The sequence below is a fragment of the Equus asinus genome, chromosome 5 (assembly GCF_041296235.1).
Source record: "Equus asinus isolate D_3611 breed Donkey chromosome 5, EquAss-T2T_v2, whole genome shotgun sequence".
In the NCBI taxonomy this organism is placed as follows: domain Eukaryota; kingdom Metazoa; phylum Chordata; class Mammalia; order Perissodactyla; family Equidae; genus Equus; species Equus asinus.
The window spans coordinates 96,416,802-96,444,658 of NC_091794.1; the positions used below are offsets into that span (position 1 = coordinate 96,416,802).

The 27,857-nt window shown below is 51.1% G+C and overlaps 1 long non-coding RNA gene across 3 annotated transcripts; it reads left to right on the top strand.

Annotated features, from left to right (window-relative positions):
• The first annotated feature begins 5,290 nt into the window (after window positions 1–5,290).
• LOC123285738 (uncharacterized) lies at window positions 5,291–27,702 on the top strand. 3 transcript variants are annotated; one of them, XR_011503568.1, is made up of 4 exons: window positions 5,291–9,582; window positions 18,097–20,609; window positions 20,721–20,767; window positions 21,350–27,702. It is a non-coding gene; the product is annotated as an uncharacterized lncRNA (long non-coding RNA). The 3 variants fall into 3 exon arrangements; XR_006527655.2 differs by lacking the exon at window positions 5,291–9,582 and having other exon boundaries at window positions 9,591–20,609; window positions 21,350–21,476; window positions 25,753–27,702; XR_011503567.1 differs by lacking the exon at window positions 5,291–9,582 and having other exon boundaries at window positions 9,591–20,609.
• The last annotated feature ends 155 nt before the right edge of the window (window positions 27,703–27,857 follow it).

Here is a 27,857-nt window from a genome sequence, read left to right on the forward strand (position 1 = left end):
CTGCTCTCTTGTCAGATCCCCAAGGGAAGGGCCATAATCTGGACCTGTATTCCCAGACCGACCCCCTACCACACCTTGGCCTGGAATATCAAAGGGGATCAACAAATATCACATGGATGAATGATGACATCTTTTTGTGGTCTTCCTAAGATTGATATTTTAACTCTGCTTAAAGAAACTATGATGTGTTGTGATAAAGTATTATTAATAATGATAATATCGACAGTGGGCATTAGAACTGGCCGTCACTACCCACCTATTCCCCCAGGAGAGCACGTTCTTTGACCGTGGCCGTCTCTGCAGGCGTTTACACTTCTCTTTCCCAGCCCTGATGAACCCTATGGGACGGGCGGGGCAGTGTCACTATTTTCCCACTTTTACAGAAGAGAAAACAGAGGTTTAGGAAGATTAAGTGGCGTGCCCAGAGGAGGCTGAGCTGGGGCTTGAACCCAGGCCTTCTGTGTCCAAGCCCTGTGACTTTCCCCTCCACACTGCCCAAGCCGAGACTTTAAGCTCCATGTGGGCAGATCCCACTCGTTGCCCCGCTGTACCCAGTGCCTCGTGCAGCCCCAGGTTAGGAGGGGGAGAGCTTGCAAGGGCCGTTGAGTGAATGCATGAGGGAGTGCGTGCCTCCTTAGCTGCCGGGGCCAGACCCCTGGACGCTCTCCCCCATTTCAGAGACCATCCAGAGGTGCTCTCTCTTGTCAGGGCTCTATCTTAGCTGGGAGGCCAGACGGGGAGAAGGAAGAAGGGATCAGGCAAGGGGAAGAAGAGTCATGCCCAGCAGCACCTCCTGAGAACAGCACTTTACAGTTTGCAAAGCCCTCGCACTCACTGCCTCTTCCTGCGATCTCAAAGGGGCTCTGCAAGTGGCAGGGCAGAACAAATAAACGAGCAAGGAGAGAAGGCAGAAAAGCTCTTTTCCCTCTGCAAAGCCAGTGTGTGTTCTTTGTAAACAATTTAGGACTACGCTGCCAATGCAGTGGCCGGCCACTTACTACCTGTGGCCATTTAAATTTAAATGAATTAAAATTAAATAAAAGTAAACATTCAATTCTTCAGTCTTACTAGCCACATTTCAAGTGCTCAATAGGGACCGGCCCCATGGCCGAGTGGTTAAGTTTGCGCGCTCCGCTTTGGCGGCCCAGGATTTCACCGGTTTGACTCCTGGACGCAGAGATGGCACCGTTCATCAAGCCATGCTGAGAAGGCACCCCACATGCCACAACTAGTAGGACCCACAACTAAAATATACAACGATGTACTGGGGGGCTTCGGGGACAACAAAGGACAGAAAGAAAGTGCTCAATAGCCACATGTGGCTAGTGGCCACCATAGTGGACAGCCAAGACAGAGAACATTTCCATCATTGCAGAAGGTTCTGTTGGACAAAACTGATTTATGACATACATATAAGCAAAAGGAAGGGGGAAAAACATCTATAATTCCATTTCCCAAAGAAAACTGCTAATGTTTTGGCTTGGATATTTCCAGTTTTTTCTATGGGTGGGCATAATATATTGTTTTTTTCCAAAAACGAATGAATATGGTACAAACTGTTTTATGGCTTTTTTTCACTTATCAAAGTACTTTTTAAACAGGACCACAGCATGACTACCATAATTGATTTACCCAATTCTCAATTCACAGGAATTGGTGTTCCTTTTTTTTTTTAAACCATCAAGGCAACTATTCTTTTAAATTTATCTAAACATTTTGTGTGTGAAGAGCTATATTTTATCTTAGAACCACTTCATCATTTTTGTAAAACGTGATAGATGCTCATGTAAAAAAAATTTTTTTTAAAAGATTGGCACCTGAGGTAACAACTGTTGCCAATCTTCTTTTTTTTTTTCTTCTTTTCCGCAAAGCCACCCAGTATATAATTGTATCTTCTAGTTGTGAGTGCCTCTGGTTGTGCTATGTGGGACGCCGCCTCAGCATGGCCTGATGAGTGGTGCCATGTCCGCGCCCAGGATCCGAACCGGCGCAACCCTGGGCTGCCAAAGTGGAGCGCGTGAACTTAACCACTCGGCCACGGCGCCGGCACCCATTATAGAAAATTAAATGAACTATATAAAGGACAAAGAAGAAAAAAATCTCCCCAAATCACTCAACCCAAAAACGACCACATTTTCTTTCAACTTTTTATTGAAAGATTTTTTTCAAACATTCAGAGAGGTTGAAAGAGTAGCACAATAAACACTCACCATCTTGATTAAACAATTGAAACCACCACATCTGAAACCTGTTGGAGGCCCTTTCGAAACACCTCCCTGGATCTAAACACATGCAAACACGTAAATACAGGAATGACATCACGCTTTGCATGTTGTTCTGCAATCTGTTTTTTTTTAATTTTCACTTTTAATAATGTATAGCAAATATCTTCCCAACTTCCACTAAACGTTCTTCCAAAGCATCATATTCAATGGCCCCTTAGTATCCGTTGTGTGGATCTTTCATAATTTTCATAACCAGCCCCCTAGGGTTGGACATGGGTGTTCCCAATTTTCTGCCATGATGAAGAAAAGTTCAGCGAACATCCCTGTGTCTTGTCGCTTTTGATGGCCTCCTGAGGACAAGTTCCTAGACTGGAGATTCAGGAGCAAAAGGACGTGCCTTCCACAAAGCCTGTCCCCATTTACACTTCCACTGATGATGCACAGAACTCTCCAATTAACTACATCCTCACTAATGTTTTTGCTTTAGGGCAATTGTGTTTTTAAATTATATGTTTTCATCTCTGCCTCTCTCTCCAGAGATGATCTGATTTTGTTAGCTCCTTTTTGAATTTCAGACCCTAGCACAATACTTGGCTCATGATAGGGGCCAGCCCAGTGGCGTAGTGGTTGAGTTTGTGCTCTGCATCGGCAGCCCATGAGCCAGGCACTGTTCTGGATCACCCGGCAGAGGATGAAACAGTCACTGCCTTTGTGGGGCTGACATTCTAGGGGGAGAATAGAATAGACAGATAAATGAGAAAAGCCTTAGAAAGTGGCAGAGGTGAGGGAGGGAGGAGGAGGTGCTATTTTATGTGGAGTGGCCAGGGAAAGCCTCTTTAATCATGAGCAGAGGCGAGCCCTGTGGATGGATCAATGGGCCAGAGTCATGTACTCCAGGCAGAGGGAACAGCAAGTCCAAAGGCCCTGAGGTGTGGAGGTGTTTGTCTGCTCAAAGAACAGCAGGGATGCCAGTGTAGCTGAAATGAAGGACGGGAAAGAAGAAGAGAGAAGGTAAGGAGGGCTGCTCGTAGCTCATGTAGGACCTTCCAGGCTGTGGTCAAGTGTTAAGATTTTCTTCAAGGGAGAAGGGAGCCACTGGAGAGTTTGAACAGAAGAATGAAGTGATTTGATCCATGCTTTTGAAAGATCATGCTGGCTACTGTATGGAGATAGAACATGGAGGGAAGGGCGAGGGCAGAAGCAAGGAGTCCCACGGGGTGGCTTTACATGAATCCATGCAAGAAATGATGGTGCCTCGCGCCAGGCAGCAGCTGTGGAGGTGGTGAGGGTCAGATTCTCGACATCTCTTGAAGGTCGGGCTGGCAGTATTTGTGCTGGCTCAGATGTGGCTGTAAGAGAGAGGAGTCAAGGACAGGCCAGGCTGTGGCCTGAGCAATGGGAAGGATGGAATTGCCATTTGCTGAGATGAGAGGATCAGATTTGAGGGTAAAAATTAAGAGTTCAGTTGTGGTTATATTAAGTTTGGGTTTCTTGTTGGATATCTGAGTAGTGATGTATGATTCTGGAGTTGAGCGGGAAGGTCTGGGCTGGAGAAACAAATCTAGAGTCACCAGTGTACAGGATGAATTTAAAGTCCTGGGATAGAGAAGTGCAGCTGGCGACCGAACTAGAGGAGAGGAGAGGTCCAGGGCCGGCTTCTAGGAACTCCAGCATGTAGACGTTGGAAGATGGGGGACGAGGAGACTGAAAGGGGTCCTGGGAGATGGGAGAAGAACCAAGAGAGAGTGGGGTCCGGGAAGCTGTGGGACAGTTGTTTACAGGCAGGAGGGCTCATCCACCTGGTCAGACGCTGACGATGAGGGCTGAGAACTGACTGCGGGCTTGGGCTGCGTGAGGTCATTGATGGCTTTGACAAGAGCAGTTTCGGTGGAATGGTGAGGCTGAGAGCCCAACCTGAGTGAGCTGAAGAGAGAAGGGGAAAAGAGCAATTAAGACTGTCAATCAGAAAACTCTTGGAGAAGTTTTACTGGAGAGGGAAGCAGAGTGCCTCCGTGTGTTTTTGTGTGTGTGTGTGCGCACATATAAGCCTGGGAGAATTGCAGCACGCTTATGCGTTGAGGGGAACCAACCCACAGAAGGAGAGGAAAGACGATCCTGCAGCAGAGACAGGAGGAATTGCTGGCCATATCCTGGAGTAGGCAAGGGGGGCAGGGCCCAAGCGGAGGGCGTGGCCTTAGAAGCACACACGATGTAACGCATCAGAGGCAGAGAAGGGCACAGCTGCCAGCAGGTGAGCGGAGGGTGAGATGGGAGACTGGGGAAATTTCCTTCTGATTGCTTCTGTTTTCCCAGTGAAACAGGAAGCAAGGTCATCCATCAACTGACGGCGAATACGGCAGGTTCTTTCTCTGGTATTGTTACAGATAGCTGTGGCTTCCGCTGACCACCAGGTGAAATGGTTAGCTTGTATTTAGGACCACACAGTATAAAAACACCAGGATCACACTGGGTGGGCATGGCCAGAGCTCACTCTCTGCTGGGTGTGGGGGAACTGGGACTGACTGGGGGATGGTGGCAGGTCACATCAGGTCACGTCCGCCATCAAGGGTGTGAGTGCTCAAGAGGTGGGATGGGAGCGTGACTCCATAGCAGTGATTTCTGCATATTGCATGCTCTCTCCTTCTACACGTGTGTTTAAATGTGTGTAAGTTAAATGCACAGTGATGAGGACTCCACTGTAAATAGCACAGCTGGAACCTCAGGCCTCCTGACTCCAGGCCACTTTTCTCTTGAACATCTCTCATCACATGTCATTAGGGAACAACAAAATTGCAGGGAGGAGAGTAACAACTCAGGCTGAAAGGAGGAAGAGAGGGTCTAAATCAGAGAATTCTAGGACATCAGAGGTGGGCAGGCCCCCACAGATCATCTGGTCAACACCCTTATTTTACAACACCCTTATTTTATTTTATTTCTCAGCTCAGGCTGGAGACTTTCAGTGACTCGCCCAAGATCATGCAGCAGAATCCCCATCATCTCCATCATCCCCATCAGCCCCATCAGCCCCATCATCTCCATCATCCCCATCATCTCCATCACCATCATCTTCATGGCAGCTAGCCTGTATCGGTCACTCCCTGCTGGCCAGCTGCGTCTCATTTCATCCTCAGGGCCTCTCTGAGGTGGCCACTCTCATTATTTTCATTTTACAGGTGGGGAAACATCACAGAGCAGGTAAGGTGCCTTCTGGGAGACCTCTCTCTCAACCCCTCTGTAAAAATCTTGACCGGAGATCTCACACAGGGCTGATAACCCTCAGATACAAGGCAGAAGGGGGCTCCCCTTGAAACCCGAAAGCAGTAAATTTAAGACCAATAAAGGGAAGTTTTGCTTTGCACAGAGGGGGTACTGGCTAAAAATACTAGTGGCTACGAGAAGTATTTAGAGGAATTCATAGATAGTTTATCTTCACATGGGAGTAGGAGTGGTCTTTTAAAAACATAAATCAGATCACAACACTTGACTGTCCAAAACCTCCCACTGCACTTGGAATAAAATCCAGACCCTTCACCCTGGTGGCTTCCCCACCCTCCTCTCCTGCCCCTCATCTCCTTGCTCACTTGGCTCCAGTCATGCAGCTCTCCTTGCAGTCTCTTGGACATGCCACGCTCTTCCCGCCTTAGGGCCTTTGCATATGCCCTTCCCTCTGTGGGGCCACTCTCCTCTCTGCTCTTTGCCTGAGTAGCTCTTTCTCATCCTCCACACCTCAACCTAAATGTCATCTCCTCCAGGGGGCTTTCCCTGCATGACCTCCCAGCTGAGTCAGTGCCTGGTCACTCTGTTTTGTCACCTTGTGGTTTTCTTCCTAGCCCTTCTCACGAGCCACAGCCACATTATCTTATTTATTTGTTGACTTATTTTACATCCATCTCCTTCCACTGGACAGTGAGCTCCATGAGGGTGGTGTCCTTGTCTGTCTTCTCATCCCTATGTCCCCGGAACAAGTACCCTGCTGGCATAGTGCCTGGCCTGTGCTAGTTATTTATCCAGCACTGACTGTGCTGGGTACCGTCCTAAAAACTCTTTTGGATGAATCAACTCATTCAGTGTCCACACATGGACCCTGTAAGAGAGGCACTATTAGTGTCATGTTTGTTTCATAGACAAGGAAACTAAGGTTCAGATTGTAAGAAACTTACCCAAGGTCGCAGCTGGTGAGTGACAGAGAAGAGACAAAAATTCAGGCAGAGCGGCTCCAGAGTCCACACTTAACCACACTCCCCACTCCGCCTCCAGTATTTATTGAGAAGGTCCTCAGCAGACATTTGGGAAGGAAGAAATGAATGAGAGGCAAAGGGATGGGTACAAAGAGCCTTGGAATCAGAGAGATGTGGGTTTGGGACCCAGCTCTGTCCCCTGTGAACTTGGGTCTCAAATTCCAACTATTAAGAAACAAAAACAAAAAACTTCCTAGAGAATGCCTCAAAGCAATCAGAAAAACTAGACGACCTAAGAGAAAAGTGGGCAAATGGCTCGAACAGGCAACTCACTGAGAAAGAAACCAGAATGCAAAATACACAAAGGAAAAGATGCTTCACCTTACTGGGGAAATGCAAATGCAGACTGACATGTTAGGAACGGTGAAGAAGTCTCATAATACTAAGTGCTGGTGAGGATGTGGGGCACCTGAAAGGCTCACGCACGGTGGCAGTGGAGGGAGACTCTTTCCTGGGACAAGCACTTTTGAAAACAATTCGGCAGCACTTGTAAAGCTAAACATGTGCATGCCTGATGACCCACAATTTCAGTCTTAGGCGTGTAGCTTAGGGAAACCCCTGCATGTATACAAAAGACATGTATAAGAGTGATCGTGGCAGCCCTATGAGTTATGGCAAAAAAACTAGAGACAACCTATGTGCCCATTGACTGGACAATGGATAAAGTAACTGAGGTCCATGTAAGCAATGGAGCACTAGACAGCTGAGAAAAAGAATGAACGACAGCTAAAATGCAAAATCATGTCTGTATGTTAGAAACATAGTGATGTGTGACAAAATCAAGCAGCAGAGGGGTGCCCACGCATTGTGCTATTTGTATCAAGGTCAAAAAGCAAACAAAACAATATGTTGTATAGGATCCATCCCCCTATGGCGACATGATGTTTTTTCAAAGCAAGTGAATGATGACCACAAAATGTGGGATCGTGCTGACCTCTGGAGGGAGGCAGGGAAGTGAACTGGGGAGGCGCACAGGCGGTTTCAAGGGTGCCAGTGAAGTTCTGGTTCCTAAGTTGGGGCAGTGGGTTCACAGGTGTTTGTCTTCATAAACCAGACATTCGTCACACATTTTTTGGTATTCGTCAAATATTACATAATAAAAAAATTTAAACTTCTGTGGTTCCCAGGGTGGTTGAAAGATTCGAACGGGAGTTTGGATAGAGTTGTTTGGTGCTTCAACAGACATCCACCACATGCCGGGCACCCTCTTAGACTCTAGGGGAGATACAAAAAATGAAAAGATGATCCAACTGGGAGGAGGAGGCTCACGATCAGAGCAGCGAAGAGCACCAGCTCTGGAGCTAGAGAGACCGGGGTACGAATCCCAGCTCTGCTACTGACTAGCTGTGTGACTTTGGGCAAGTTACCCAACCTCTCTCTTCCACAGTTTTCTCATCCATAAGTCAGGAATTACAATCATGGGAATGCTACGAGGCTGGGATAAAGCTATAGAGACAACTGGCTCGCTGCAGCACTGAACATTTAGTGAGAGCTCAGTAAATGTCGCTGTTTGCCCAAAGCGCTGAGGAGGTGGGCTGGAGAGGAGGGTGTCACTCTGCCCAGGTGAGGTGAATGTTGAACGGGAAGGGAAGGAGTCTGGATTGTATACTGAAGGCTCCGAGGGGTCACTGAAGCTTTGACGCAAGGCTGGGGCAGGATCCGTGTCTCAGAAAGATCCCCCTGGCTAAACTGAGGGGTAAGACTGGAGCCAGGAAGGCTGTTTCAGAGGCTGTTAAAGTGATCCAGGTGAGCGATGATGGAGTGCTGAACCAGAGGGTCTGGGGTGCCCAAGGACAGGAGGACTGGAAAGAAGGGGTCAGATTCTAGAGCTACTGGGGAGATAAATTTGATTGGATTGGAAGACTGTATGTGGGGGCAAAGGAGCAGAAATCACCTGGGACAGTATCCGGGGTGATGCCCTGAGACAGGGAGCCCAGAAGGAGAAGCAGGCTGGAGTGGAGAGCAAGATGCTGAGTTAAGCATTGGGAGAGTCGAGTTGGGGTGCTTGGGGGTTACGAAGTGGGGATGTCTAGGGGATGCCGCATTTACACACTGGGAGCTCAGGGCAGAGCTCAGCTTGGAGAAGGTAACTGGGAGTGAGTGAGTTTGTCCAGGGGCCATGAGGAGCGTGGGCAGGAGGCCCAGGCACCCACTATCCCAGGGCAGGAGGAGGAGGAGCTGCTGGGGAGGTAGAAGGAAAATAGGAAGGTGAGGTCTCCCTGAAGCTGAGGGAGGGGAGAGCTTGAAGGAGGAGGGTGTGGCCTGCCCCAGTCAGATGTCACAGAGGCTGAGGAGAAGCCACCAGATCTGGCCATCAGGGGCTGTCAATGCCCTGGGTAGGAACATTTTCCTGGCAGGGTGGGAACTGAACCTTGGGAAGCTCCGTGGTGAAGGGCTTTTCTCAAAGTTCCCATAGTGAATTACGGGCCCTCCAATGTCCCCCCAACAGGTCCCGTCCATCGTGCCCGCCCCTGAGGTCCTTCTCATCACATTTTTCCATGTTTTTTCACGGTAAACTCCAGGAGAAGCCACCAGGAACCACGCTAAGCCTATTATCTCATTTGAACTTTGTTTCAGTCTCAAGAAGTCAGTATCATTTTCATTCCCACTTTGCAGACAAGCAAACTGAGGCCCTGAGGTCAGGAACTTAATTGGCCAGTACTGGGGGCAGGCCATTCCTAACTTGTGGGTGGCAATGGGGAAAAACAAACCCACATCGTCTGAACTTACAACACCTGAACTCTGGTTCTCACACCGTGGCCTGCACACAAATCACCAGAGGCTGGCATGAATTTGCAGACTCTTAGGCCCAAACTGCAGATTCTGATTCAGCAGGTGCGAAGCAGCGTCTGGGGACACGTTCTGTTCACCAGCACGCCAAGTGATTCCCACGCAGGTGCTGGAGGGCCACCCTGAGACGACATGAACCCAATGGTGCACACGTGGTGGACCTGCAGGCAGTGGAATAGTCCTGGACCCCTAAGCCACTGGTTTCTGGCGATCAGTTAGGGCTCTGGCTGCAGCTGGGAGCTGAGCCCGGGCTGGGGGAGGCAGAGGGCGGTAATAAAGAAACAACAGGAAGCTCAGCTTTTATTAGCCCTGGGTAGTCGCAGCTGCAGGTGAGTAATCTGATTTCTGCGGCGTCCTGTTTTCTCCGCTGCCTGGCGGTTCCTCGACACCCACTCACCTGTCACCAGCCACGGGAGAACGGGCGGGCGGGAGGGAGGATGGGCGTGGGGCTCCGCCCGCCTGGGTCCCTCGCCCGCGCCCACGCGGGCCCACCCGCTGCGTCGAGGCCACCGGCCGCGCACCTGGGATGCTCCGCTGCAGAGAAGCTGGGCACCATGCTGCGGCAGGGAGGTGACGCCGACGCCCACTCGCGGCCCTGCGCCCCTCACCCCCAACCCTACCCCCGCTTGAGCTGTACCCCCAGGCTCCAGGCGCTCCCCGGGATCAGAATGCCTGGTGCCATCTCCTGGCTCTGCCATTGACTTCTGGAGCCTCAGTTGCTGCTTCTGTACAATGGGAGAATGTCCACTTCCCAGCATCAGGCTGGTGAGATGGGGGAAGAAATGTGAACGGTATAAACTCTAAAGTGCTGTTCCAATACCCAGGCATCAGGAAGAACCTGAGAAAGGCAAGTCTCTTAACTGCTTTGTGCCTCAGTTTCCTCGTTTGTAAAATGGGAATGAGGAACCCTTCCATAAGCAGCTAACGCTCACAAAGTGTCTAGAACACTGGTCCACGATAAGGGCCTTGGGGTCATCACTGTTGTGACTGTCAGCTGGATCCAGAGCCTGCATTCTCGCTTCTTGCTCAGGTCATCTGGTTCTTAGCTCCCATCTGGGAAATCGGGAGGTTGGGGAAGGCTTGGATGAGAAAAGCCTGAGGGTCTGAGAGTCAGGGGCTTGCCCAAGACTGGGGATTGCTTCCATCCCTAACTCTCTGAACCAAATTTTCCATCTATAAAATGGGGTTGATAACGCCAGACAGTCCACAGAGATGTTAAGACCAAATGAGATAATAAACCCAGAAACATTGTAAACTATAAAGTGCTGTCCACATGCAAAGAACTGCAATTACAATTTCTTCTAGGTGCTTCTTTGTCCTAAAGGGTCAAGGATTAGTCAGGAACCAAACTAGACTTAGCCAGCGAGTTTCGGAGGGCCACATGAGAAGGGCCATTTAGCATTCGCCCACACTCGTGGAGCCCCCACCTCAGGCCTTGCTGGCACAAGGGTGGAGAGAGTGATCCTGCCCTCCGGGGGTTCATGGTCCAGTCAGCCCAGGAGGGAAAGCCAACATGGGAGCACAGAGGAGGGAGGGAGTCGACTCCCTGGGGGTGGGGCAGTGGTACAGAGAGGAGGCTGTCCGAAAATAATCCATAACCAATCTATAAATGAAAATTTGGGAGAGTTTACTCTGAGCTGAAATCTGAGGACCATGGCCTGGGGCCTTTCTTCCAGAAGGAAGAAAGAGCACCAAAGAAGTGAGGTATACAGAGTGGTTATATACCCCCATACAGGACGTTTCACATATGATTGAAATGTCCCTCCCACAATAATCACAAGATTAGATTGCTTGATGGACACAGCAGATAGTGGTCTGCTCTCTCCGAGGGCGTAGCAGGAGGCAAATCTATTGTCTGGAGCTGGGTGGTCACAGGTGAGCGCTGCAATCAGTCCTAGCCTAAGGAAAGATGCTTAATCCTTAAAGAAATGCCAACGTTGGGAGGGGGAGGGAAGTTGCACCTTTATCTCAAGGGCCTTGGCTCTTGCCATAGGGAATCTCTAAAGCAGATATACAATGCGTGCTCAACGGCCAAGATCAGGCCCTTTTGGAAAGACAAGGTCAGGCCGAATTAGGTTTACACAAAATGGCTTCCTCATACACTCCAATATATCCTATTACTTGCCCTTTTTATTTGTCAAGGCCTTCTCGAAGGAGTCAGCCTGGTGAGGCCTCTGAGGAATGGTTGTAGGTCACGTGAGGCGAAGGGGAGGCACAGTCCAGGCAGAGACAAATGCCAGCAGAAAAGTCCGGAACAAGAAAGTGTGTAGCGTGTTCAGGGAAAGACCGTGAAATGTGGCTGAAATGCAGGGTGGGAAGAAAAGAGGGGCTCAGGATGAAGGCAGAGCTTCTAGTGCCACCCGAGGGAGCTCAGACTTTATCCTGAGGTTGATGGGGAGCCGAGCAGGGGAGCGACGTGGTCAGGTGTGGGTTCTCGTAAGGTCACTGTGGTGATGGGTACAGAGGGTGGATAAAGAAAAGGAAGAGGAAAGGGAAGACAGAGTGACGTTGTTGCCTTGAGTTGAAGGCGGCCTGAAGCCGGCGGGCGAGAGAAGGGAACAGATGGGTGAGAACTTTCTGAAAGAGAACAGCCGCACTTATAGGAGAAGAATTTGAGGGAGAGAAGGTGAAGATGACAGAATTTTCTGTCTCTAGAGCCTGGGGTAGATGGTGACAGCATCAACTGTGATGGCGGAACCCAGGAAGGGAGTGGGGTAAGGTCACCTTTGAGGTACCTGTCAGACACCCATTTCTTCAAGAGCTGTCTGCACTAGACCCCCAGATGTGGGAGTAGATGAGATCCAACATCATCCAGGGAGAAGCCAGAGAGAGAGAAGAGAATATTGTGTTAGTCAGGAATATTTGGGTTGTAAGTGACAGAAACTCAATTAAAACCAGGTTAAAAAAAAATTAAAAAGGAAAAGAGAGAGATTGAGAATTTAGTGGCTCCTTTATTTTGGAGCATCCAGCATGCATCAACTTTAGGCACTGCTGGATCCAGGGTTCCCAGTAATGTCACTGGGTTATCTCCCCGCCACCCCCATCAGTCAGCTGTTTGTTTCTGCCTTTCTTTAAGAATGGTCCTCTCCAGTCCCAGGAAAGATGCTCGCGTGTTCACATCCTATCAGCTCCCATTCCAGAAGGAGAGAGCCAGGCGTCCCCACGGGCTCCACCGACGGTTCCAGGGAGGGCCCTGAATGACCCAGCCTGCCTCACACGCATAGGCCCAACCCAGTCATTGTATCAAGGAGAATGGGGCATGTGGTTGGCCGACTTGCTCTTCCCAGTACCTGGGGCCCTGTGATGGACACCCCACAAGCCCACATGTACAAGAGATGAGAGGGGATGGAAAAAATGCCAGACAGACAAAATAAAATACAGCCCTGTCTCAGTTCACTATGAGGCCTGAGAGCAGAATTCTGGGCAGCACCAACATTTAAGGGTTAGACAGAAGTTGGGAAGGAGACTGAGGAGTATGAGAGAGTTGCTTGGAGAAGCAAGGTCTTCAGGGGAGGAGAGAATTCTACAAGGACAGAGTGGTCAAAGCAAGTTCTGGAAGGAGTGACAACCTCCCCTGTTCTCGGCTCCAACCACCCCTCCTCACTCAGGTGGAAAGGCTCTGGGCCCTGATTGGGCCACTACAGGTTCCACCACCTCCCCCAGCAGAGCCTGCTTCCTTGTCTGTGAAATGAGGAGCACCCACCCCATAGGGTGGCTAAGAGGTGTGAGTAAGATGGCACTGAGAAATCTTACTGCCACGCCTGGCACATAGTAAATGCTCAATAAACGGGAGCTACTTACAGTGCTGGTGGAAGAAATAGTAGGACTGGTAGTAATAATACCCAGAATCCTGAGTGGGCATGAAAGGGCAGAAAGTAGAGCTAATAAATTCAGCACCATTGAGGTATCATTCACTCATTCAACAATCTTTGAGCACATGCTGTATACCCGTCCCTATGCCATATGTTGTAGATGTCAATAAGACTAGAACACACGTAGTGCAGAGTACAGACATGATGGCCAATTGTTATAATACAGGGCAAGAAGTGCCACAGGGACTGGGCTGTAGCCCAGAGAAACCAGGTCCATGTGGCGGCCCCAGGGCAGCCCCCTAAGAAGGCAACATTTGAGGTGGGTCCGAAGGACAACTAATGAAGACACAAATAGCTGGTATTCTGCGTGTGCTCACAGTGGGTCAGGTGCTGGGTATGCTGAGCATTTCCACATGGGGGTAGGGACTGTTGTCCCCATTACATGGATGAGGGAATGGGGGCCCAGGGAGGGTAGATGGCTTGCTCAGAGTCACCGTGCTTGTAAGCGGGGCCCAGGCTGGCCCAGGGGTCTGAGCCCACTGGATGAGTTTACCAGGTAGAGAATAGAGGAACAGAAAGAAGAGGACAGTGTGACCCGACCCTCTGGGATAGGGGGAGGGGGCCAGTGTCCCCACACCAGAAAGTTGGGGCAGGCACAGTAGGACAAGGGCAAGATGGGAGCCATGACCACCAGCAAGGCCTGTGCCTCCTGGAACCCCAGGCTCTGTATCTGTACAGTGGGGATAAGAAAGTCTGCTATCTTCATCCCCATTTCACAGATGAGGAAACAGATTAGACCAAGGCTGTCCGACTGCAGAGGCCACGTGCCAAGCCACGACACGGTGGCTCTGCTGGAGCAGACGAGATGTGAGAGTTCGCTGCAAACCCTCCTCTCGGTCTCAGGGGTCCCAGAAGACGGTCCTGTGTTCCAGTTCAGAAATTCAGTCTCTTAAAGACCTTAGGGACAATTTCATTCATGCATTTGGGGGACAACTTGCAAATAGAGAAACTGAGCCCAGAAAAGAGGGAAGTGACTTGTTCAAGGTCACACAACGAGCTGGGGGTAGAGATTCATCTAGAGTGCAGGTCACCTGACACTTGGTCCTGTGTTCTTTCTCCATCCCCAAATCCACTCCTCACAAATGACCCCTCCCCACGCCTCCATGACAGCAATCTCTGCCGGTCCTGAAAAGTTTGTATGGACCAGGCACTTCACCTTTCTTTATCTCTGGTCCTCCAAACCACCCTATGGAGTGTTATCCAGGGCAGCCATAAGGTCTAGAAGCAGAGGCAAATACACATACATAATATATGGTTTATTGCTACTACATTACAAAACACGTAAAATAATAACGCGTTCAGACTCTAAGGCCACTCTATAAATTATACAATCCTATTTTACAGATGAGAAAACTGAGGTGCAGAGATGTGAAAAGTCTGCCTCAGGGACTCAGAGCTAGGAAGTGACAGGGTAAGGATTAGTATTTAGGCATCTCCACTCCAAAGCTGGGCTGTCTTGTCCCCACCCCAAGCTGCTGTCAGGTAAGAGATGAGAGGGCCTGCAAAGGAGGCGAGGAGTGATGACGGGGGGCTCTGATCCCCATGATGAGGGCTGTGACAGTTACCATAGTGGCTAAGCGCACAGCCCCTGCATCAGGCTGCCTGGGTTTGAATCCTGTTTTGCCACTTCTTAGGTCCGTGCCCTGAGGTCCTCTCTGAACCTCAGTTTCCTCATCTGTATAATTGAGATGGTAATAATGTGCTCACCTCCTTGGGTTGTTGGAAGGGTTGAATTAACTGAGTGTGTGACACATAGCAAGCACCGTGAAGTGTTGCCTTGCACTCGCTGGCATCTCGTATGGCATTTTGCAGTGACTGCCTCATGTGGGTTCTGGAGCTGGCCACCAGGACTCTGCCACTTGCTGGCAGGGTGGTCTAGAGCTCAGAGGGAGAGTTAAGGTGAGGCTCATGAAGTTTAAGCCTCAGGTTTCTCCTTTGCATGACCTTGTACCTGATTTTATATTCATAATTTTATATTATTTTTCTTAGAGACATCTCCAAATACTGTATGAGCTCTACTGACATCCTGCAAAACATGGATCTGCACCTGTGTGTGCAATGCTTTTAGCCTGTGTCTCAGTTTTCCCATCTGTTAAGTGGGGAGAGTGTTGTTGTGCTGATAAATGAATTAATGTATAGAATGCTTTAACAGCACCTGGCACGTGGTAAATGCCCAGTAACTGTTGGCCTCTTGAGAAAATCTCCAGCTGGTAACTATCTGAGTGCTCGTAAATGTGCTAAATGCGTTGGTCACATGATTTAATTATGTGTTGTCTTCGCAACAACCCCTCCCATTTTACAGGTGAGAAAACTGAGGCTTGGAGAGGCAAGGTCACAGAGCTTGGGAGACCAACGGGTCTGACTCCAGAGCCGAGCCCCTGACCCCTGCCCTGACCACCTCCCTGTTTATGAGGGCCTCCTGCCCCCGCCCCTGGCAGCTGAATCCCGGGGACTCAGGCCAGACCTCAGGCAGGCCCTGTCTGCCGGGCCCTGTCACCTGAAGGTGGCCCATGAGGCCCCCGCTGGGGAAGAGAGCCCCCAAGTCCAGCTGGGCCTGGGCCCTGCCACCCCTAGCACCCTCGTCCCTCCTGCCCCCTAGAGCTTCCTCTTGAGCCCCTGTCACCAGAGGCTCTGGCCCAGGTGGGGCGGGGGCCAACGGGTGACAATGACCGATTTAGAAAGTAAAGTTGCTTCTCAAACAAATAAGAAAGAAGAGGAAAGAAAGAAATGGCCTGCCCGCTTCCTGCCCCACTCTCTCTCCCGGCACCTGGGGCCCAGCTGCGAGGTTTCCACAGCCTGTTTGTTCATCCTGCCTCGAGGAGCCTCTTCTTAAAGTCCCTGGCCTCCTCCCTACGGGTGGCGGGATGATTGTGGAGCCAATGGAAATAAGCACCCTCCATGATTGTTGTATTGTTATTGTCTCGAGGATTGTTTGTGACAACAATACCAATAATCCTCACGATCTGGGTTTCCTGCAGTTGGAGAGGATGGGGTTACCAGCTTCGACTTGGGGGTGGCCGTCCTGGCTCTGCGGTGAGAAGGACTGGAGAGGTCACTGCTCCTCTCTGGGCCTTAGTTTCCTTGTCTGCAAAATGGAGATGGGGGTGTGGTGGGGGCTGGAGGAGGCAAGGATGAGCGTGTAAAGCACAGTGCACAGCCTGGGGGCAGCTGCTCAGCCAGTTACTGTGAAAGCCGGGATCGTGCAGGAACGCAGTTTTCAGGGCCTCCTCAGATGTGGTTGGCAAGCTCAGTGGGCTCGGAGGCAGAATAATCACAAGCCCTGAGTGTGTTCTAGCTGCTGTTTTAAGTATTTTACATATAATAGCTCATTTCATCCCTGCACGACCTAATGAAAGAGATACACGGACATCTCTGTTTTACAGACGAGGAAACTAAGACAGAAAAGTGACTTGCCCAAGGTCGTCACGTCTGGGGGGTGCAGAATCAGGATGAACCCAGCCTGTCTGGGGCCAGAATCACGCTCTGAGCTGCATACACTCCCCCTGGGGCGCAGGTCTGACTATGGAGGGTCTGGTTTGCTGTGTGACCATGGACATGCCCTTTACCTTCTAAGCCTCAGTTCTTGATCTGCAAAGTGAGCAGCCGATAATACCTGCTACAGACAGACAATCCTAAGGGAGAGTCGTGGTCAGATTTAGTGACAACGTAGAGAAAGACAATGAATGAACAGACCAGGGACTCAGGAAGCAGTGGCTGTCACTGCTGTAATTATTATTAGTTTTAGAGTCCCAGCCAAGAGCCAGCTGAGAGGATGCTGAGGGCTCTGCCCGGCCCTGAAAATCTAAATGTTGTGGTTGCAGCTGGGGAGTGACTCCAGGAGGCACCTGGGGAGAGGTGGCTCCACCCATTGGGGCTAAAAAAATCCCTGAGGCTGCCGCCACCAGTCACCTGCCCCAATTAATGGCAAACTCTCCAACCCTGCTTCCCCCCACCCCAACCCCCCACCCCCCGCCCTGCCATGAGCTGTGTGGCCCTGGAGAGATCCCTCTACCTCTCTGAGACAGGAAAAGGACGCGACCTTGCAGAATTCTGTCGGATTAGAGATGATGTAGATAAAGAGCTCAGCATAGTGCCTGACACGGAGTCCCGAAGACCCAGTGAGAACCTATTTGGGGGCCTACCCGTGTCCCCGTCCCAGCTGTGCCATTTCCTGTTATGTGACCTTGGGCAGGTTACTTGGACTCTCTGAGCCTGGAAAAGCGATTGGCACAGCACCTGACGTGCAGTAGTCTCTTCACTGATGATTGCGGCTGTGACCGTTTCTTGCACTTTACAAGGATGCCCAGATGCCCCCGAAGATCCTGGGGTGGGTAGTGTTCTCTCTAGTGCTGGATTTCTCTGCCCCTTCAGAACCCTCCCCCGGCCCACCCTTCTCCATCCTGATCTGTACCCTGGTATGTGACCTTTGTTGGTGGTATTAATGGCCTCCTTTGCCCTCTAGCTTCTGGTTGGGTGGGGCCGGAGGGCAGAAGGCAGATGGATAGTGGAGACCACATATTTGTTCCCCCAGCCCCTTCCTGCAGGGCTGGGATAGGCTGGCGGTGTCCCTCACCTGAAGGTCATAGCTCCTGTCAGGCGGCCCTTGCATACATCTCTGACTATGGGTCCCTGTAACCTCTCCCTCCACACCCTTCAGGCCATGGTTGGTGACAGCTCCCCATTGTTGCCAGCCCTGGCATGCTGCTCCATCCCTCCTGGTTTCTCTAAATCCTGCCCACTAAATCCTCCAAATCTTTGTGAATGGTCCCTTAATTAAACTCTTGAAATCACCCAGTTCGAGTGCACCATCTTTTTCCTGCCAGGGTGCTGATCATAGTTTAAATGTGACATGCACCCTGTTGTATTCACCTAGGGTTCCAGGTAGGGTAGAACAATAAAAATTCACACTGCTTTCATATACGTATATTTATCTATTTGCTTAACTTTTGCTGTGTATCTGCTGTGTGCCAGCCTCTGTGCAGGGAGCCGGGAGCAGAGATGACCAAGATCCAGTCTCTGACCTCAAGGAGCTCATGGGCTAGTCGGGGAGACAGACCCCCAAACAGACAACCGCGGTATTTGCTAAAAGCCGTAATGGAGGCATGTGCATCCTGTGTCGAAGCAGAAGAGAACCCGTCCAGCTCTGGGAGGGGCTGGGGAGGCTGCACGTGGAAGGGCTTTTGAGCAGCATCTTTAAAAAAATGTTAATAATGTATTTTATTGAACCCAATATTTCAAAATATGATCAACATGTAATATTATCAATTAAAATTGATATAAAAATTCTTGAGATTTTTTACCTTTTTTTCTAAGTCTTTAAAGTCTGGTGTGTATTTTACACTATGGCACAGCTCAGTTCAGCCTGGCCGCATTTCAAGTGCTTCCTGGCCACATACGGCTAGCGGGTGAGCAGCATCTCATTTAAATGGTGCCCTTTCTCTCATTTTACAGATGAGGAAGCAGACACTCAGAGGAGTCAAGTCACTTGCCAAGGTCACAGTTACTCCCTGGTGGGGTGGGATTTGTAGCTCCAAAGCCTGTTTCTTCCTGCTGCCCTGTTGTCCCCGGGGCAACCCTTTCTCCCCAGAGCACAGCAGCTGATGAGGGCTGCAAAGTCAAAACTTCAACCGAGGTCCTCTGACCCCAAATCCTGTAATGTCTCTACCTCAACCGATCCTGTGGTACAGATAGTGGGAAGCTAGCAACCCTCCAAAATGGTTCTGACCCCTATTCTTCTGGGGTCTCTGAGATGCATGCGGGTAAGGCGGCAGAAAGGAACTGGGGACTGCTGGTAATTTGTTCAATTCTTCTTTGCAGGGAGGGAGTTGCTAATGAGTGAAAGGCGCAGGCCGTACTGGGCGAGAGGCAGTAGTGGTAACTGGACCAGGCACTGAAAAATAGCCAGCAGGTCATCTTGGCATCTTTGCCAATGCCATAGTCGGTGACCCCTCCCTTGCCCATCATCTGGGTCATCCAGAAACGCCCACTCCCAGAGCCTAGCGGAGTACATAGAGGTCACAGTGAATCAGTCGCTATCATCTTCACACGGATGCTTGGGAAATGAAAATGGGATGATAAACGTAAGACATTCTGATGGGCAGCTTACCCTGGGCTCTCATGTGGACAGAGTCATGGGAAGATTCTCAGAGCCACATCCCTGCTGTAGAGTGGACACCAGAGCCATGCGCTAATGGAGGCCAGGGGAGTTCCCTGGCAAGCCTAGAGGGTGTGTTTGCTGACTCCAGAGATGGTGTGATGCTAAAAATAATGATCAGTAGCTGAGTATTCCCAATCTATTTAATATTCATCAATTATCCATTCACTTGGAAGCATCCATCTATCCATTCATGCCCCTGTATGCCCATCCATGCCTCCCTCCCTCAGTTCCTTCACTCCTTCATCCACCCATTCATTCATTTTTCCCCCGTCCTGTCATCTGCTTGTCTATCACCACCAACTCTGCACTTAATCCTGTGCTGGATGCTTGACGTGCAACAGTGAACAAGACTCAGATCTTCCTCCAAACCTGCTGAGGTGGACAGACACTTAGTCTAAGTGAGGGAGGAAAGTGTGTTCCAGGGGGTGCAGTGGGGGCTCTGAGGCGGAAATGCCCCACTGTGTCTGAGAGAGTCAGGGAAGCCTGCCCGGGGAAGGGCCACCCAAGTTGGTCTTGAAAGAGGAACAGGGGCTTGTGAAGCCAGAAGAAGGAAGCCTGGCCGATGAGATGGGCAGTGATGTGGACTGGCCAGTGACACAAAAGAACCTGCGGCAGGAGCCGGGGGGAGGAAAGGAAGGTGGACTGGCCTCAAGCCAAGATTTCACCCCAGGTCTCAGAAGGGGCTGGAAAATGGTGACAAGTCAGCAATCTGCCCTGCCTTAGCTGGCCTCGCCTTCTCTTAGTGTAGCACACGTTCTGGGATGTCAGACCTGGAAGACCAAAAGATCACCCAAGTTAGTCTCCTTATTGTCAGTCAGGGAAACTGAGGCCTAGAGAGGAGAAAAGACAGGCCAAAGTCACATAGAGGGTTAGGGGGTCCCCAAACCCAGGTCTCTAACTCCAGTGCATTCTAGTTCTTTCCACTTAATCTAGGCCCCAACTATCCCCCACTTAACAAACACCAGAGTCTAAAGACTTGCAACCCCTCAGTGCCTGGCACAGTGCTGGGCCCAGAGAAGGACACCTTCCCTGTTGCCACTGGGCTGCTGGCCACAATAATCAGATTGATAGAGCTCATTCGTGCTCTTTCCACTGTCCCATTTAATTCCTACAACCATCCCAGGGGACTGGAATTACTACTCTTTTTTACAGATGGGGGAAGGAGGCTCAGAGAGGAGAAGGGGTTTGCCCAGAGTCACACAGCTCAAATGCAGCAGAGGAGCATCCTGACTCCCCATCCTGTATCTGATCTAAGACACCTCACACAGCCTTGAATGTTCTGGCCCCCTGCTGACCCTGTGCTGTTGAAGTCGGGGCCTGTGGACAGGTAGGTTCAGTGGGGACAGGAATCAAAACAGGGTGGGGGGTTGGGGGGGAGGACCCTGGAAAGGAAACCTTGAAGATTGTTTTCACCTGTAACCTGCTCTGCCCCACCCAGCAATGGAAAATGTGTGTCAGAGGAAGCTGCTGCTGAGGACGACGTAGGTATGCGTGGGTGGGCACGTGGAGGGGCACCATGGGAGACAGGATGTGCTGGGGTTGGGGGGCAAGGTCAGGGGTGCTGGAGCGGGGTTCAGGTTCTGCCCCCTGCACCCTGCCCGCTGCCGCCTTCTCTCTGGTTCTCACTTTCTTTCTTATGTTCTCAGAACTAACAGTAAGACTTTCACTTCCAGAAGGATGGGCAGACTGTCCTACAAAAGCTGTCCCCAGGCTCTGCCTCCCAGATCTCCTTGGCCACTGCCAAGTCACTGCTCAATAGTTCATTCAACAAGCATTAACTGTGTGCTCCGACGCAGGACAGCCCTTCCCTACTCAGAGAGGCACACAATCTGATAGAGACAGACACATGATAAGACAGGTGCAATACCTGGGGACACAGTCCAGAGGGGGCTGGGCAGTGTCAGGGGGGCTTTCTGGAGGGCAGCACATCAGGGAGGCAATAATGACCACTCTTCTGTGTGCTTACTATGAGCCAGATTAAAGGGCTAAGCGCTTTAAAAGTTTTTATACCTTCCCATCCTCGAACAACCCTGTGAGAGAGAAACTGTTGGTATGCCCATTTTCCAGGTGAGGAAGCTGAGGCATTGAGGTGTGAGAGGTCTCACTGCTAAATGCTGGGAAACGGCAGATCCAGGATTTGAAACGAGGCAGTCTGCTCTCAACGGCTCCACCAAGGAAAAGGAAGAGGGAGCAGGTGCTGGGGGCAGGAGGGGAGATGTGGAGGGAGCGACCAGAGGAGATGGTGTTGGCTGAGGGAGGAGGGGCCGGTGCTGGGTGCTGGGGCTGGGGAGCAGCCAGGGCCCCAGCAGGAAGTCCTGCAAAATATGGGGGGCTATGGACAAGTTTTGAGCAAGGGAGTGACATGGACATGCTTGTTCTAGAAAGGTACCCTCCTTTAAAGTGGTGATCACAAGTGAAATGTGATTTTATTTCAATGTTTTATTTTTACTGGTTTCCTAGGGCTACTGTCACAAAGTACTGCAAGCCAGGTGGCTTAAGATAACAGAAATTTATCTTCTGACGGTTCTGGAGGTTAGAGGATGGGAATCCAGGTGTCGACAGGGCCATGTTGGCCAAGACTCTGGGTGGCATCCTCTCGCCTCTCCTAGCTTCTGGTGGTGGCCGTCCGTCCTTGGTTTTCAGCCACATCCCTCCCACCTCTGCCTCTGTCATCACTTGGCTCCTCCTTGTGTGTCTCTCCCTCTTCTTACAAGGACATCAGTCGTGTTGGATTAAGGGCCCCCCTACTGCCCTCGACCTCTTCACTAGTTATATCTGTGATGATCTTCTTCCCAAATAAGGTCACATTCTGAGGTGCTAGAGGTTAGGACTTCAACATACCTTTTTAGGGGACACAATTCAACCCATAATAGATGTCATTAAAGTGTTCGTCATATAGATAAACCTCAAATCTGAAAAAATCCTATGCAGATCACTGGGCCCAGTTTGAGATTCAGAAAATATGGCCTCAGTGTATCCGTCCCCCACACTGATACTTTGCCCTAGTGAGTACTAAATAAATGTTTGAGGAATATTTAACTTGTGGTCCCCTAAGGCCTTCAGGTCTTTCTTTAACAAGTTAGAGAACTAGAATAAAAGTCCCCAGAGAACAAAGTCAAGCTGCCCTCTGTCCTGGATTCCTGGCAGGCGGCTGCGCCATGGACCTGGGTACCTCCTTCCCCTCCTGCCTGGACACCGGCTTGGGGAATAGTCATGAGAAGGATAGAGAGGAGAGGTCTCAGCTCCTCTCCTACCTGGATTGAGCAGAACCCACTGTTCTCAGTCCTCTCCCTTGCTTCCCCATCCAAGCAGGCTCAGACTGCTCCATTCAGATGAGTGTCCATGCTCTGTCCCACCTCCTCGACCTGGTCAGGCCTTGTCTTTACCACTGGGACTATTCCCCTAGGCTTTCAACTGATGTCCCTGCCGCCAGCAGCCCATTGGGTCACCCTAAATGTGAATCTGATGACTGTTCTGACATAAAACCTTCCATGGCTCCCTATTGCTTGCAGAACGAAGTCCAGATTCCTTAGCCTAAGTTTCAGGCCTGTCCAAGTTGGTCCCCAGGTAGCCATCCAGGCTTGTTTTTCACTATTTTCCCACATGTGCTCTATCCTACAGGCAGTGGAGGTTCCAGAATTTCCATTTAAAGAGACTGGGTGTGGGGTGCATTCTGGTCAGAAGGGGACACAGCACGAGGCTTGTCTTGCCGCTGTCTTTATAAGCAAGAACGCCTGAGCATGGCTGTGCTTTCCTCTTGTCTGCATCTGCTCCTTGGCATACGCCGTTCCCTCTACGTGGAACGCTCTCCACATCTCCATTTTTCAGCATCTGACCCGAAGGACATCCTCAGTCACATCACTGGAAGGGTCTCTCCCTGCTCCAGATACTGAGGATTCCAGCCGAGCTTCCTTACGAATCTGATTCCAGTCCTCCTGGTGTTGACCAGAGGAGGCCCCTGCTCCCCTTAGAGCTGGGTTCCACCCCAGGCCTGCGGCTGAGTGGTAGGAAGAACAAGGTGGGAAAGTGCCAGAACAGAGACCTGGCTGTTCATCCACTTTGCCACGGTCGCGCTGCATGACCTTGGGCAAGTCACTTTCCCTCCATGGGCCTCCGTTTCCTCTCTGTAGAGTGGGATGTGGGGAAAGACAAACAGGCAGGGTGAAAGCATGAGCTAAGTTTCTCTCTCTACCCTATGTCTGGCCAGACTTTGGTCCTGTGAACAGGAGCTGCTGGGGTCCTTTGGTTTTGTGTTAATTTGCATATATTTGCATATGTGCTATAAGAGGCGCCGACTACATTTCATTCATAGAAAGAATTGACACTGTCCTCTAATTGATGTCCAGGGGTGGAAAAGACTCACTGTTCATGGTTCCACCCAAATCTTAGCAGTCAGGAGTCTAGTAATTAACCCTCCAACCCCCTCCTTCTACAGATGACTAACTGAGGCTCAGAGAGGGAAAGTGATGAGCCCAAGGTCACATAGCAAGTGGGAGCACCGGGCTTCCTCCCAGGCTTCCCACTGTCTGCCAGGGAATTGCATGAGGCACCTCATTTCTCATTCCATGCAGGGTGGGAGAAGGTGCAAGAAGGGGGGCTTGGTTTTCTTTTGAGGCCCTCTCTTCACCCCAGAATAACAAAACCTGCAGGCTTGGCGGCCTCCGCAACCACTACAGGAAACCAAATCGTAGTAGAAGGCAGATGGGAGTGGAAAATCCTCTCAGAGATGTTAGATCGTTGCTTTCACCTGTTCTAAAAATAACCCAGTTTATTAGAGATAGATAGATGACGAGATAACCCACAAGTTATTCCACAGAGGCCGGAGAGGAGAGAGTGCGGTTCTGTTAGAACAAAAGGGGCGTTGGGAGATGCTGCAGGGGACTGACGGGCTGGCTGGACCCATCAAACTCAGGATTTGGCCAATGTCAAGAGAGGGAGCAAGACAGATGTGGAGGCAGACATGGAGGCTGCCTTCAAGGGATCCTGGTCTAAGGATAAGAAAAGTCACAACATAATTGCAAATTGGGACACATGCTATGAGGGAAACAGCGGTGCTGAGATAAAGACCAGGATGGGCAGGGAGGCCTCTGGAGGGAGGGGTTGTTTCAGCTGAGCCCTGGAGGGTGAGGAGGAGCCAGCCCAGCGAAGAACGCAGGGCAGGGCACCTCCAGGAGTGAGACCAGCACGTACAAAAGCCCGAAGGGGCCAGGAAGGAGCATGGTGGTTCAAGAAAGGCCAGCACCAGGGGGAGAGAGGGAAGAGGTGTCCACTTGCAGAAGGAGGTTGGAAGGGGGCAAGGCCAGAGTGGAGCTGGCTTCGAGAACCTGCCCAGCCTGATGGATTTGATTCCCGGTCCCCGGGAAGCTGCGGAAGCCAGTTTCGAGTAGTGGAATCATGGGGGCACGGGCTGCCTCTTAGGAAGCTTGCTCTTGCCTGTTGTGTGGGATAATGCTGGGAGGGGCAAGCACGAGAAGACCAGTGAGGTGCAGACATGGGCTCCAGGTAGAGTGCTGCTGGCCTGGACAAAGATGGGAAGGGAAATCAGAGAGCACCAAAGGGATTCAAAATATTTTTGGGAAATAAACATCACGGGAGCTGCAGACGGACTGCATCCAGGTGGGGAGGAGGGTAGAGAGGAGGAGGGCACTGCAGCAGACACCCAGGTGTCTGGCCTGAGCACCTGGTGGGTGGCAGTGCCATTTCCCGAGGTGGGAAAACCTGCGGGCAGGAGGGGCAGCTGTGGGAACCCGGCTGGGCGCACGCTAGGTTGCAAAGTCTGCAGATTGCCAAGAGAATGTGCCAGGAGGCAGCTCCAGAGACCCCGGCGGTCTCCGGCCATCTGACGAAAGCAGACAGTTGGTCCTTCCATCATTAACGGAGTCTGAACAGTGAGCACAGGGAGACCAGAGCCCAGCTCTGCTTTGTTTTGCAGCTTCAGCATCGAGGGAGGTGCCTTGCACATAGTAGCTGCTCAACAAGGAGCTAGTGTATGAATGAAGCTGGGCCACCAGCTGAACGAGTTGGCTCACAGACATGGCGAGTGCTCAGTAAATACTTAAGGGACTCTGTGACTCCTCTTCTCTCACCCCCACATCCCGTCAGTCAATGATTCCTGAAGCTGTGACTTTCTCAGTGTTTCTCAAATCGGTCTCCTGCTCCATGCCAGCACCACTGCCCCAATTCAGACGCTCGGCATACAGCTCCATTGACGGTGACCTTTAACTGAGTACCTACTATGTGCCGGGCCCTTTATGAGCATTATTCTCATTTAACCTTCAGAACAACACACAGGGACAGCCCCCTTCCCCCTTTCACTACCCGTTGTGCCAACACACCACCCTCCCAGGTCACCTCACTGCCTTCAGGCTCCGTGCTTCCAATCCATCCGCCGTACTTCAACCAGGGTAGCGTGAGAAAAACCAAAATCTGATCTGACCCTCCTCCACTTCCAACCCTCTCCTCATCCACAGGATCCTGACCAACACCTTAAGTGGGCCGCCAGGCCTGAGTCCCAGCTCGGCCTCGTCTCCCGCCGTGCCGCGTCTGAGTCTGCACTTGCAGTTCCCAGGAGTGCCCAACACTGCTTCTGTGCTCCATGCCTTTGCTCATGCTGTGCCCTCTGCCAGGAGTGCCCTTCCTGCTACCGGTTCATTCACACTCGCCATTTAAGGCTCAGCTCTTCAGTCTTCCTCGACTCCTATACCAGCTGGATTGGGGGCTCCTCACACCACCTGCTCCCCACTCCGTGTTGACTTCATCAGTAAATGAGAACTTTTTCTTCATATGATAATTTCTCTTTTAATATACAGAATCATTTCCAACTCATTTGGTCTGGTGGTTCCTCAGTCACAATTTAACATGAAACAACTGGGCAGCTTTTCCTGGATAGTCCTGGGTGAGAGCAGTCGTCAATGCTTCCAGTCTTTCTTTGGGTTAGCTTTGATCGCAAATGAGATGCTACCTCCGGAGAAGAGGTATGAGCCAGTAGAATGGGGCGCACAGGTCCTCAACCCTTACAAACCCCGGGATGTATTAGGAGAAGAAGGCCCCAGTATTCTCACCCAGCGCATTTCGATCCTGGTCTTCCCTCTCTTTTGGGGTTCGGGGGTTCCTCGAGTTTTCTCATTCTCACCCAGGCCAGAGGGCTCCCTCACGGGCAGGGGTCCACGCCTACATGGCCAGTGCATGGACTGGCCCAGCCAGCCCCTTACTGCGGTGTGGACAAGCTGGTGCCCTTGCAAGAGGCTCAGTCTCTTGAGGAGAGAGCTCACCACCGCCACATGGAAATGCATCCCGCCGCCTGGCGGGACCGCGTGGCTGCCACTCTCATTGCACAGCTCCAGCACCTCGGGGTCCAAGGCCTGCTCCAGCTTTGTGCGGATGGCAGCCTTGGTGGGACTGATGTTCCCCTATCCCGTGCTGCCCTGAGACAGGCATGGTCACCATGGAGAACAGATGCCCAGCCTGCTGCCCACTCAGCATCGGCTTCCGTTTGGCCTTGCCTACCGCAGTGCTGCTCAGGGACGGGGCTCCTGACGTTCTGGGTGAAATCCAGTCCCTCTAATAATAATAACTTTCATTTATTGAGACATTGTCTGACAGGTGTTGCACTAAGTGCTTTACAAGTATTAAATAATTTAATCCTCACAACAATCTTATCAGGTGGGTAATTATTCCCTCCATTTTACAGATTGAGGAAACGGAGGCACAGAGAGTCCAAGTGACTCGCTTACAGCCACACAGCCAGAAAGTGGCAGAGCTGGGATATGAACCCAGGCAGGCTGGCTCCAGAGCCACACTCTTGGCTGATATGTTCAAATGCTTCAACCAATTGCATGATGTATATCTGTTTGCTTGTCTCTCCCCTAAGAACAAAAACCAAGTGTCATTGCTCCTATCTTCAACACTGGCACAGCAGCTGGCACACAGTAGGTGCTCGATCAACCCTCCCTTAACAGGAGCCAGTTTGTGACCTTCCTACCTTGGGTAGGAGAGCCCAAGGGGAGAAAAGACTTTTCATTTTACAGCATTTTGTAACCATCTATCCTACATGATCACATTCATTTTCTCAACACTGCTGGGCATGGGTTATTACACCCACCTGTCAAGTGATGAAACTGAGGCTCAGAGAGCTTAAGAAATTTGCCTAACTCACCCAGCTAAGAGTTGGTGGAGATGGTACATAAACCCAGGACTCCTGACTCCCAGCCCAGTGCTCATTCCACAGTCAGAACAGGAAGATGTTGCTGAACCCAAACCCAGTCCAAGGGGCACAGAGGCCCTGCCGGGTCAGGGGTCATTAATCACCCCCTCCCTCCCCCAGTGTGGGGGAGGCTTTGGGGACAGAGGGTTGCTTCCCGTCCTCCCAACCCTCAGGGTCTGACACCTCTTCAGGGCAGGAAACTCTTCCTTGTCACAAAGCTCTATCCCCCCCTCCCGCCTGCCCCCCATCCCAGGCCACACCCCTCCCTGTCCCCCTCGAGGGTCCTGGTAAAAGCATCCGCTTGTCAGTGTAAATCTGCAGGGTTCAGAGCAGCAGCTGGAGATGGATGGGCAGGAAGCAGTAACAATGGAT